Below are 13,629 nucleotides of genomic sequence, written 5' to 3'. Positions count from 1 at the left end.
TTTCCGTGTCAGCCTCGGTGTTGGTACATTCCCTTTCCGGTTGATTTTGTCAAATGTAAATTTGTTTCAGTACTTGTAAAAGTGTTTTGCATCTTGTTAAATTGTTTTCTGAAATGTTAATTTGTCTATAGGTTTGTAAAAGTGTTTTAGATTTTGTAATGTTGGTTTGCACCCCCCGGCCACCGTAGTTTTGCCAATAAATGGACACAGAAAAATCATGCTAACATGTGGTTAGCTGTCTTTAGTTGGAATTATATAGGCTAATCATACAAATGGGATGAACTGAAAAAAGCCAAACTAAGCTAACAAGATGATTGAACGTAGCACATCTAACATAAAAATCTTATCAAAATATAAATATAACTCACCCTTAATGTAGCTAGATTCTGATTCTTCTTCTCCTATCTGCTGCAAACATAATCCACAGGGAAACATGAGACCCAAAAGAGGCCAGTTCCCAGCAGCAATTCATCCCTTTCACACGATACACATGGATTTCATAGAGTTATCATGGTCAGGGGGAAATAAATTTTGTTTAGTGGTCATAGATACATTTTCAAAGTGGGTTGAAATATACCCTGCAAAGCACTGTGATGCACTCACAGTGGCCAAGAGTTTAGTGACACATTTCTTCCCCACATATGGTATCCCACAAATCATAAGATCAGATAATGGGACTCATTTTGTAAATAATGTAATAGAACTGTGCTCTAAAGCATTAGGGTTTCAGTTAAAAAACCATTGTTCTTACCACCCGCAATCTGCTGGGCTGGTTGAACGAACAAATGGAACAATAAAAAATAGATTAAGGAAAACTAAGGAAGAAACAGGGAGGCCATGGCCTGAATGCCTATCCCTGGTTAAATTATGGATAAGAATAACTCCAAATCAAACTGGTCTCACTCCATTTGAAATAGTACATGGCAGACCTTTTCCATTGCCATCAGAAATGGATGACATAGGAAAAGCACAGCAGGAAACATCATTAGCTGAATGGATGAATAGAATGTTACAAACAAAAGAAGTACAGTTGTCCAGTATTCTGCCAGTAAATTCTGCTCCAATTTCACAGAACAACCTGAGGCCTGGAGACCTGGTCCTGATTAAGACATTCCACAGAAAGGACTGGAGCACCCCCTGCTGAAAAGGGTCATACCGTGTTCTCCTGACCACACCGACAGCTTTGAAAATCGCAGAGATACCATCCTGGATTCACAAGAGCCACTGTAAGCTGATATCACCATTACAGGAGCCAAACCAACCGACGGGGTAACAGGGGAAGGACCGGGTACAAAGGGGTTGGTGACCCACAGGGCCCAACATCTCAAACCGGCGAAGAAAACCACTGACCTGTGCCCAATTTAGCATGGCTTTTTGTAACGTGTGGACAGGACTGATAAGCCTGAGCCTAATCGTGGTAGCAGGGTTCTTTCTCTGTTTAAGGTAGGATCCACAGGATGTAACATCACATGAGAAGAGATGGACGAGATGGACACTGGACCCAAAAGCAGATGACTATGATGACATGTTGTAAATGAATATATCTTCAATGCCTGAGTGTATTCATAATTGTACTTCATAAAATGACCTTATAGCAGAAAATCGAAAGAAGTTGCCGTTTAAGTGAAATGAGAAAAAGTGCAATGATATGAACAAGGCTTCTTTTAATTCTTTTACTTTTATTACATTTTGTTTTCTTTGTTTTATTATATTGTTTCACTCTGCCATGATTGGTGGTTGCATAGGGCGGAGTGTGAGTGTTTTCCACAATATAATCTGCTTTCCGTCCATGGGATTGAGCTCAAACAGTGTTTTCTTTTACATGTATTTAATCATGACTTATTCTTGATTAAAAAGGGGGGACTGTTAGGGTTTGAAAACTTTTGTATTGTTTATCACTCATGTCTGCTCTAAAGTGCCTTGCCCTCCTTACATGTCACAGAAAGGGAGATGGGGAGAGGAGTGAGTTATGCTTTTATTAGCAGCATCTAGGGGCTATTTGTACCAGGTCCCCACTTTCCCTCTTTGTTTATAATCAAGACACATGAATCCTAACCTTTCTGAACCCCCACACACACCCTTAATGTTTGTTGAACTGTGTGTGAACCAGCATGTATAAATAAAGAGAGAGGGGTGCCAACACTTTGTAGTTTTGCACTGCAGAGTGTGACCTACCCTTGCCGCAAGTAAAACTGACTCTGTGTCGTTCCTTACCTCTGAGTTGATTAAATAATACCTATGCCTAATGCCGATCACCCTGACTGAGACGTATGTGTATCTCCTTCTCTGCCAGACTGGTGATAATGTCTGTTTAAAGTTAGCAGAACTAGCATTCTGTCAGCTCGAAAAACGCAGACTGATTTTCTATGAGGCTGATCTGAAGCAGTGCGGTATGAATATCAAAGAGGCAACCATGTATTCAGGAGTCTGCACAGAGATCTTTCAGATGGAGGAGGGAAGGAGACAAAAAGTTTTTAACTTTGTGCATTTGACCATTCAGGAGTTTCTGGCAGCTGTGTTTGCCCATTATTCATACATGTAAAATAAGGAAAGTGTTCTTCTGGGATCTCTGGAAAGAATTTCTTCAAAACTAAAGAAAACTAAAGAAAAAGTCTGTTTTTGGCTTTCATAAAACTGCCATTGAAAAGGCATTGAAAAGTCCAGATGGCCACTGGGACCTCTTCCTTTGTTTCTTCTGGGCCTTTCATTGAAGTCAAACCAGGAGCTCATCTACAGAGTTCTGCATTTGGAAGCAGAAGGAGAGGAAGATGTGGTGAAAACCATACAGTTTATCAAAGAGATGATTAATGAAGAACCCGAATCAAAGCTCAACTTATTCCACTGTTTGTGTGAGCTCAGAGAGGAATCTCTGGTGCAGGAAATCCAGAGCTTTGTAAGTTCTGGGAGGATTGCATGCAAACAGTTATCGCCAGCTCAATGGTCGGCTCTCACTTTTGAGCTAATGACATCAGAGGCTCTGGAGGAAGTGTTTGACCTTAAGAAGTACATCAGATCAGAGGAGCGGCTAGAAAAACTGCTGGCTGTCATAACTTCCTCCACACATGTTCTGTAAGTTTAACTGTAAAACGATATTGATACTTTTGTACTATGGTTGTAAAGGGTCTCTCATCCAAAAATAAGTAGCACTTGGATCTAATGACAGGCATTCTCTTGCCTTGATTTGAGCACTTTTTATTCACCGTCATGCAAAACGTAACCCCAAATAACTGTTGCTTTTTTGTTCCTTTTAAGCCTGGATGATTGCAACCTCAGTGAAAACTGCTGTAAATTGCTGGCCTCTGCACTGAGCTCAACATCCTCTCAACTGTCAGATTTAGATTTGAGCGACAACACTCTGAGGGATTCAGGGGTGAAGCTGCTTTCTGATGGCTTAAGGAGTCTGCAATGCAAGCTGAAGAGTTTAAGGTCTTGTCATGAGTATATAAGGAAATTTCTTTCTCAACAGAAGCAATTTTGCAACGTATCTTTTGGGTGGGTGAGGGTGTGGGAGTCTTAATTGCAGCTTAAGGCAAAATCATACTCCACAAAAACAGAGAAAGGTTTTTACTCGAGACTGAAAGAACAAGAACAAACATCTTTCATACGTCACAAGAACTAAAGTGCAGAACTCCCAGAAACTCTTCATAGGTCCCACCCACTTTAGCTCACCTACTTCAATTTCTCATATACCACACAGGCAAAACTACTGGCAGAAACGTTTTTGCCCTTAATACGCTTCAAAACCAAGCTGCAGGAACTCCCAATTCAAGAGTGAAAGAACAGAATGACATTATTTTGTTCTTGCAGCCATTGGAGAACAACATTTCTCTGTTCTTGAGGAGCATGTATTGCCCTTTACTTTATCCTGTGCTAGCTATCTGTAGGAACTGCAAGCACTTTGTAATTTGAAACAGTGCTCTCCACTTGCTTGTTTTTAGATTACATAAGTGTAAAGTGCAGGGTGGCTGCTGTGAGGCCCTAGCCGTTGCTCTTAACACAGAGTCAACACAGCTGAGAGAGCTGGACCTGAGCGCTTATGTCATCCAAGAAGAAGGAGTGATGGTTCTGAGTTTGGGACTGCGCGGCCATCATTGCAAAGTGGATACACTGAGGTTAGATCTGCTTCTTTCTGACAACCTAAATTCTTGCTTTAAAAACATTACAGTGAGGAAAATTGTCAGGATCTGCCAGTTTTGGCTTTGTTTTGGTTTTTGTTGTGAAGTATTTCTTTCTTATGTTGTGATTCTTAGTTTGGTTATAGTTTCTGTCATTTATTCTTTCTGCCTTCTTCTTTGTATTTATTAGTCCACCCACTCACTGGTTTATTTATGTCCTTCTGTTCTTCTGTGTTCTGTCTTGTTTCTTTCTTTTACTCGTGCCCCTTAGTAGTTCCTCCCCTTGTCCTTGGATCCCCTTCAGTTATTATTTCCCTGAATCTAGCTGTCCCCATGTTCTCTGGTTTCTACTTCATCTACTCACCATACGACCTGCTCGCCGTGTTCTGCATTCTGGTCCTGCCACCAAACCCACAACGCTGACAAAAATAAGCATTGAACTATTCTATGTTTTCTTCCAGCAAATATATTTACTTATTTATATGACTCCAGATGTATGTTACAGCCCAAGTAATCCATACAAAAAAAAAATAGTAAAAACAAATTAGATTATGTATAACTCAGTGGAATGAGAGAGGGAATAAGTGTTGAAGTAATTCAAGATTACATCTGAAATCTAAATCACTTTCTAGAAAGCAGTCCTGCCTCTTATCAGCGCATATTAAGATCAGCTTGTTTAGTTCTAAATGATGACCTATAAAAAAGCTTTCATAAACAAGGCATCACACAAGAAGCACCTCATGATGAAGGCAAGAGCTGTCTCACAACCTTTGTAACCTTTATTGTTGCAAAACATACTACTAGATTCAAACATGTTTCAGTGAGCACCATTGGAGCCCTAATCTGGAGGCTGAAAGAACATAATTCTATAATAAACTTGCAATGAACAGGTGCTCCTTTATACAGTGGAGTCAAAATAATAATAGTCTTTTTTCAGACCAAGAGACCACTCATAGAGAGTTTCAGAAAGACCCTGAATTAAAAAGTCTAGTTTTTCCATTAAAACAATACATCATTCTTTGAATTACCACAGTCTAAATGGACATTCAATGCACAAGACTCCACTGCTGAAGAAAAAGCACCTTGAATTTTTTTAAAGTTTGAAGATTTGGACAAATTGATGAAATTCTGGAAGAATTTAGCCATGATGGCTAAAAAAAAAAACTCCATATTGTATTAACCTTGTCAGACACCATCACATGCACCATGTATGGAGAGGAAATGGTATTGCACATCACCCTACAAACACCATACCAACAGTGAATTTGGAGATGGAAACATCACGATGAAGGTCTATTTTTCAGGACATGGTATTGGCAAACCTCATAATTAAAGAAAGGATAAATTGAAATTTACTGGTGAACATTCAATAAGAACTGCAGCAAATTAAACTGTGTTGCAATATTAACCAAGACAATAGTCCCAAACACACATTCAAGTAAACTAAAGTAACGATAAATAAACTTGATACAAATTTCAGAGACAGAAAACAAAGCTGAAACTCAAAGTTTGTAAAGGAACCTTTGATTTGAAGACAGTTTGTGTGAAATAATAGGCCAAAATCAGACCTGATGCCAAGTATTTTCATTGCTACAAAAGGGTTTTTCAGCAAACATGGTCAATTCTTATTCCATGTGTCCTTTTTTAACTATAATTTATTTTAGCAACTATTATGTTCTGATCTCCTTGTATATGTGGATTACTTAGGTTGTTGCCAAAACATTCAGTTTTTCTAAATACTCTTTTGCAGTTTAAATCAGTGCAAGCTGGGAGAGAGCTGCTGAGCAGCTTTGGCTTCAATCTTCAAATCAGGCTCTTCTCAGCTAAAAATTCTGGATTTAAGCCTTAACAACTTGAAGGATGCTTGTGTAGTGCTGCTTGTAGCTGGACTGACAACCCCAAACTGCAAGCTGGAAATTCTCAGGTCAGTCTTCCCTGTAGTTTGTTGCTTTTGCACCACATTGCTTAATAATACAGCCAAACTGTATTAACTTCTAAATTGGGATGTGATCTGTTTTGTCTTTAAATATTAATCACTGATAAATGCAATTGTACAAAATTATTAGAATTTTTTTAAACTAATGTTATAGTACATTTTCTTTATCTGCTCAGTATGCCCTAACATTACTGCTCAAATATAGGCTGCTTCTATGTTGTTTGATTTTTATTTTCTTTGTTTTGTCAGACTCAGCTGGTGTGGCCTGACACAGAAATCCTGTAGTTACATTAGTTCAACTCTCAGCACAGATTTCTGCCAAGTCAGAGAGTTGGACTTAAGTGGGAACAACCTGAGCGGTAGAGGGTGACACAGGAGTGGATTTTCTCTCCTGTCCCATCCCGCTCCCACAGAAAAATGTCTTGTACCATCCCAATCCCAGGCCAGCATAACGAAAAAAATCCTGTCCCATCCCACTCCTGGTAAATTGACTCCCACTCCCATCCCGCTCCCATTCAGAACGACTCCCACTCCTGTGCCACTCCCATTTTTGTTTTCTTCATTTAGTCTTTTGGCAATTTCTTTCTTTGAAGGGCCAGTTAGGTCCCTGTTTTTAGCTGTAGTAAAGGCCAGTTAAAGTAAAAAGAATAATAATGAAGAAATAATAAAATATTAAACATGGAAACAGACCATGCCTATCTTAGTTGAATAAACAAAATGTACATAGTTGTATTTTACTTATTTATTAAGTGACTGTTTCCTTTGAACAATGACATTACTTTTATGTTTCAAGTTGCTGAAACGAAAGAAAAATGCACCTAGTAAGAGAACTGTACTTGTTGAACAAAAGGCCAAAAAGGCATTACCTTCACAATTTAGAAACTGTACCTCAATGGTTCACAGCCCTGGTCCTCAGGGACCCCTTCCCTGCAAGTTTTAGATGTGTGTCTGCTCCAGAACACCTGATTTAAATTCTGACATGATCTCCTATACAGGCATCAAGAATGGAGGGTCAAACTGGACAAAATTAATACAATAAAATCATCATTAAATAAGTAAATGTTGTGAATGTCCCATAAGTGAAGTAAATGTAACATGAAAGAAATGTAACATTAAATGTGCCATTAAATTAAAGGTACCATTTATTTATTTAATACATCATTAGAAACAATAAATGTACCATTATATCATGAAATGGACTATAATGCAATTAAATATGCCACTGAATAATTAAGTATAATTTTAAAGACGACATGACGTAATTAGTGGTACACTTAATATTTAATGATGTATTAAATAAATTGTACATTTAATGGTACATTCAATTTTTTTCTATTTCACAACATATTTATTTAATATCTTCCCTTGATGAAGCCTTTCTATATGGAGCCCGCGAGGGGACAAGGGGGAATTGTTTTCTCTTTTGTGTCCCCACGCAATAGTCTTTGCGTTATTTCGCAATACTTTGTGGGATAGTTTCCAAACCAGATAACTGCAAAATTGAAACAAACACTACACCCGTTTTGAGATTTATTGAGTTTTATTTTGAAATCAGCATTAAATAAAATTATCTTCAATCAGACTAAAAGACAGTTTTTATCCACAAGCTGTCAAACAAACTACTGAACTCTGGACCATAAAACTGCACGAAACCACATCTGTGACACTTTATTTCCTTATTACTGCTGCATGATGTGTACTTTTTTTTGTACGCCATTAGTGTTTTTGTTTTTATCGTGATTTGAACGGTTCTTCTTATCCTAAGCATTTTATTGCATTGTTTACAGCGTGTTAACCTGCATATGACAAATAAACCATATCAATGACATATCAGTGTTTGTTTTATGAGCAGTTTATCATCTGTGCTGTTGTTCCAAAATGCCGAACGCAAAAGTATTGCGTGGGGACGCAAAAGTAATAAATTTCCCCATGTCCCCTCACGGGCTTCCGTACCTTACCTCTTAAATCTTTACTGCACATGCAGCAATTTTGTTGGTCAGATGAGACTTGACACATGTTGGTACTTTTGGTTTGATGAATGAAGAGATGCAGGGCTGATTTAATCCAGAATTTGCCTTACAAGGGTCCCTTAATCACTGGTGAACTTGATTACAACTAAACACGTTTTACAAGCAGCAGACTGCGTGTTAATACCGCTACATTCAACTCTCCTGAAGTTCGGTAATATTTGCGACTTTCCTGTCAGCTCTATGAGTTTAATAGATAAGTCCTTACTTCTGACTTTACGTTACAAATCCAATTTTACCACATCCAGTTCTCCACCTGCGTTTGTTCCCTCCATCCTGAACGCAGGTGGAAAACACCGAGCAGAAGCACTGTTGGCTTATGGGTCGTGTAGTTCGTTTGACTCGCATTATAGTATAGGCTTCTTGGAAAAAAACTACACAATGGCGGCGTCAATCCAAGTTTTTTTTTCTTAAAGTTTATAACAAAGTCTCAGTTTACATTTCCAAGGACAATTGATCCTAGTTTATTTTCCCTCCTATTGTTTAGTTCCCGTTCCCGTCTGCTCCCTTTCATTTTTTATCCTGTACCGTCCCAATCACGTGATCTTTACTGATGCTGTCTCCCATCCTGCGGGTTTCCCGTGGGAATCCCGTGACCCGTGGGACTCCCGAAAAAATGTCAGCCTCTACTGAGCGGTCCAGGCTTTGGCCTACTGTGCTCTGGCCTCAAAAGTCAGCACTGTAAACTGGAAACCTTAATGTAAGTTCATGCAGCTTCAGTAGACTCAATGGTTACTAGTGGTGATTCATGTAATGCCAATTGCTGTGAAATTTAAAATTTTCTCAAAACGACATACTTATGGCACAGTTAAAGGGTAACATTCTGTGTGATATATCCCTGTTTGAACCAATTCATATGACTTATTGTCAACTAAAAATGCTGACTTTCAGATTAAATGAGTGTAGTCTCCAGAAATGCTGTGCTGACATTGCCTTAGTTCTGAGCACCAACAACTCTCACCTTTAGGAGCTTGATCTGAGTGGGAACGACATTGAGGACCTGGAAGTGGAGTTGCTCTCAAACGGAATAGCAAATCCTAACTGTACACTTGAAACCGTAAGGTAAGTGACTTTTCAGGCCTTACTTTAAAATGTTCAAATAAATCACTGAAAGCAAGCAAATAGCATTATGAAACGATACATATGACTCAAAATCTAATGCACCAATGGATATAATTTGACTTGGAACACCTTGTCATGCAGGTTGTCATTTTGTAGTATCACAGTAAAAGGCTGCAGTCATGTGGATTCAGCACTGAGCTCCAATCCTTCCCACATGAGGCTGCTGGACCTTAGATATAATTATCTGCAGGACTTTGGAGTGAATCTTATCTCAGTTCTGCTTAACAATCCACTTTGTAAACTAGAACATCTAAGGTAAATCCACCTTCGATGAAGCCTCTTTTTTGTTGCTTTGTTCTGTTAAACTAAGGGTTTTAGCAAAATAATTGCTACACATATGAATATATTGTGTCATAGTGGCACTCTACATATTTTTTTGTCAGATGAAATCTGTCCAATACAAATAAGAAAATGTATTAACGTTGAGTTACTTTTAATTTTTTATATACTTCTTTCTACAGTGTGGATCATAATGAAGAATGTTATCTGAAATCAACACTTAAAAACTGTAAGTTGTAAATATTTATTTCTATTTTTTCTTCAAAGGTTTATTTTTTAGTTATTGTTGCCATTTAAAATGCAAATGTTTGATTTAATTTTGTTTGTAAATATCGGGCAAGGTTGTATAGAAAAAAAATAGAAAAATCGTTTGGTTACCCTGCAATCCTACAACATATACAACAATACAGCAGCAATATGCATAGGTTCTGCAACTTTATTCATCCATTAGGCAGAGTGGCTCCATTATTCAGTGTCAGTTCTGGCAGTATTTCTACCTGAGGGTAGTATTTCTTCCGGGATATTGACAATCAAGATTTGCACAGACAGGTACCACAAACAGATCACTGATCAGCCAGTGAGGGTCAGCCAGTGAGGGTCAGCCTGCACATGGCCAGTCTTTTTGTTTAGAGGGCTCCTAGGAAGCCTGCAATAATGGTGTATTCCATTTCTACCCGAAAGTCGGAATTTCCAACCTCCGAGTTGAAAATTAATATCATAAGGTTTTTAATTCAATTCAATTCAATTCAAAAATACTTTATTAATCCCAAAGGGAAATTAAATGTTGTTGTAGCTCATTATGAGGGTTTCTTCAAAGAACCGTTGTAGATGCTGATGGCTGTGGGCAGGAAGGATCTCCTGTGGCTTACAGATCTGAAGAAGCCTCTGACTGAAGACACTGTTGTTGTAGGACAGTCTCATGAAGAGGTTGCTCAGGGTTCTCCATAATGTTCTTCATTTTATGAAGAATCCGTCTTTCCACAATGATCTCCAGAGGTTCCAGAGGAGTCCCAGAACAGAGCCAGCCTTTTTTATCAGCTTGTTGAGCTTTTTTAAGTCCCTGGCTCTGATGCTGCTTCCCCAGCAGATGATGGCAGAAGAGATCACACTTTCCACAACAGACTTATAGAAGGTATGCAGCATCTTGCTGCAAACACCAAAGGACCTAAGCTTCCTCAAGAAGTACAGTCTGCTCTGTCCCTTCTTGTAGATGGCTTCACAGTTGCATCTCCACTCTAGTCCGTTGTCCAGGTGAACACCGATGTATTTATACTCCTTTACCACCTCCACTTCTTCTCCCATGATAGAAATAGTTTTTGACTTATTCCTATTTCTCTTAAAATCTACAATCATCTCTTTTGTTTTAGTCACGTTCAAAATGAGATGATTGTTTCCACACCATGCCACAAAACGGTCCACCACCTTCCTGTACTCAGCTTCTTGTCCATCTCTGATCCACCCCACGACTGCATAATAATCCGAGTATTTCTGCAGATGACAGGAGTCTGTCTTGTACTGGAAGTCTGAGGTGTACAGAGTAAAAAGAATGGTGAGAGTACAGTCCCCTGTGGTGCTCATGTGCTGCTGACTACCTGGTTAGACTCACAACCATTCAGTCTCACAAACTGTGGTCTGTTTGTCAGGTAGTCTTTGATCCAGGAGATTGTTGAGGCCTCCACCTGAGTCTTCTGGAGTTTCTGACAAAGCAAATCAGGTTGGATTGTATTAAATGCACTGGAGAAATCAAAGAAAATGATCCTCACAGTGCTACTGACTTTGCCCAGATGACAGTGGGTTTGTTGAAGCAGGTGTATGATGGCATCTTCAACTCCAACTCCACAGTGATAAGCAAACTGAAGGGGGTCCTGATGGTTTATTGTTTGCTTACTCAGGTGGGCCAACAGGAGTCTCTCTAGGACCTTCATGATGTGAGATGTCAGGGCAACAGGTCTATAGTCATTGAGGACTGATGGGTGAGTTTTCTTTGGTACCGGAACAAGACAGGAGGTCTTCCACAACACCGGACCCTTCTTCTTAGCCTGGCCCAGAAGAAGGTTCCGGTGTTGTGGTGTTTAGCTTTTAGAGGTTGATCCTGTTATGTTTCCTGCTGTTGTAGCCCAGGTGTAAGGAGTAGTTATTTGAGCTACTATTACCTTTTATCATCTCAAACCAGTTTATTCATTCTCAAGGCATTTTGTGACATACAACTGTCACTCACTGGATATTTTCTCTTTATCAGACCATTCTTTGTAAACCCAAGAGATAGTTGTGGGTGAAAATCCCAGCAGATCAGCAATTTCTGAAATTCTCAGACGAGTCCATTTGGCACCAAAAAACAGGCCCACATTCAAAGACATGTAAACCCTCTTTCTGCCTAGTTTTGGTGCTTGTTTTGAAATCAAGCTAACTGTCTTTATCACATCTAAATGAATAAATGCATGGAGTGGCTGCTATGTGACTGATTTGGCATTTTTGTTAACAAGCAGTTGAACTGATTGTCGTTTGCTTCATAAGCATTGAATGCGTAGAGATTTATTTTCAGTCATGGTATTTTTTTATTTGTGTCCTGCTAAAGATATTTTCTTGACTGGTTACTATACACTAAATCTTTTAGCATCCCTGTTTTTAAAAAATATGGTGTCATTTACAGGTACTTTTCTGACAGATGTACATTTTCTGTTGGAGTTTGTTGCTATGTATGTGTTAGGGTTTTTATGACTTTTTATATTGTTTATCACTTGTGTCTGCTCTAAGTGCTTTCTTCCCCCACATGTCATAGACAAAGAGATAAGAGAGAGGGGTGAGTTATGCTATTATCAGCAACATCTGGGGACTGGCACCAATCCTCACTCCTTTCTCTAAAATCAAGACACATGAACCCTAACCTTTCTGACCCCACACACACACCCACACACACACACACACACCCACTCTGAATGATGTTTGAACTGTGTGTGACCAAGCATGTATAAATAAAGAGAGAGGGGGCTAATACTTCGTAGTCTGTAGTGCACAGCTACCCTTGCAAGTAAAACTGACTCGGTGTCTTTCCTTACCTCTGAGTTGATTAAATAATACCTATCATTAATTTGGTCCTTCGAGCCGGAGATTATAAGAACTAAACTGATTTTATCTTTCTTTGCAGTGACTGACGGATCTCCGGAGACAGCCTGACGTCGACTTAAGCACTGCCGTACAGCCGCATCTAGGCCTGGTGGCTGAAAGTCCCGGTGTGTGACGTTCGCATCTGGCCGGTGGATTATTGTCTTGCTCGATGCCGGGCGGGTCCGGCTGATCCAACAGAGTCACCTGAAAGTCAACTCAGAGGTGAGACAGTTTTAAAATACAGTACGTGAGATAAGAGTGAGCGCTATATAAATGAAAGAAGAAAAGTACTTAAAAGTCGTTTGGTAGTGTGTCGCCGCAAGGACACTGCATTGGAAAGGTGTTATTTCGCCACTAGGAAATAGTGATAAATTTAGGTAGGATCTCGCCGCAAGGAGATCAGAGACGACTAGGCGCCGTAAAGTGAACTGGATAATTTGGTTGGTAACATTCCGCCAGAAGGGAATGAAATTAAGTGTTGAATAATAAAGAGATCTCATAAACTAAGCTAGGTCGACCATACATATTGCTGAAGGGACATAAATATGTTAAAATACTAACTGTGTGAGTGCTATATTATTGTTCTTCCTATTTTTATTACACATTAACCATCATCTCCTAAACATCAAAGTGGGGATGATTGTGTTAAATGTGCTTTAATTTGGAAGATAAGTTTGGTTTTTCACAGTGTGGAAGTTTAAGTGTAAATGAGTAAAAAAAAAAAAGTTTAAACTTTCCTGAAGGAAGTTTCGTTGGTCTTAAATATTGCGATCAGTCGGGAAAGAAGGTAAAAGTGAAAAGGGACATTAGAGATGTGAAAAGAAAGTTGTTTTAGAAAGGAGTATAATGCATGTTGTGGAAGGAAGTGACAGGCAACTGACTGACTGACTGATAATATTTCTTTGTGAACCTATACTAAACTTTTTCTTCTGCCTCTCTCACACACAAATACACACATATATGGGATTTGAGTTCAACATCTGCGTTTTTGAGTCTGGATTTTAGAAACCTGCCCTTCTTCGTGGATACTCCGCCAGAGACGCTT

The 13,629-nt window shown here is 39.1% G+C and overlaps 2 long non-coding RNA genes across 2 annotated transcripts; both read left to right on the top strand.

The window, feature by feature from the left end:
* Positions 1-4,019: 4,019 nt before the first annotated feature.
* Positions 4,020-6,541, top strand: LOC124882825. The gene is made up of 3 exons (XR_007042003.1): positions 4,020-4,112; positions 5,866-6,039; positions 6,301-6,541. It is a non-coding gene; the product is annotated as an uncharacterized LOC124882825 (long non-coding RNA).
* Positions 6,542-9,058: 2,517 nt separating this feature from the next.
* LOC124882843 lies at positions 9,059-11,430 on the top strand. The gene is made up of 4 exons (XR_007042015.1): positions 9,059-9,140; positions 9,282-9,455; positions 9,662-9,708; positions 11,372-11,430. It is a non-coding gene; the product is annotated as an uncharacterized LOC124882843 (long non-coding RNA).
* The last annotated feature ends 2,199 nt before the right edge of the window (positions 11,431-13,629 follow it).

This window comes from Girardinichthys multiradiatus, chromosome 17, assembly GCF_021462225.1.
Source record: "Girardinichthys multiradiatus isolate DD_20200921_A chromosome 17, DD_fGirMul_XY1, whole genome shotgun sequence".
Classification (NCBI taxonomy): Eukaryota; Metazoa; Chordata; class Actinopteri; order Cyprinodontiformes; family Goodeidae; genus Girardinichthys; species Girardinichthys multiradiatus.
The sequence above is the reverse complement of the archived record's forward strand: the minus strand, read 5'-3'. Positions and strand labels throughout refer to the sequence as shown.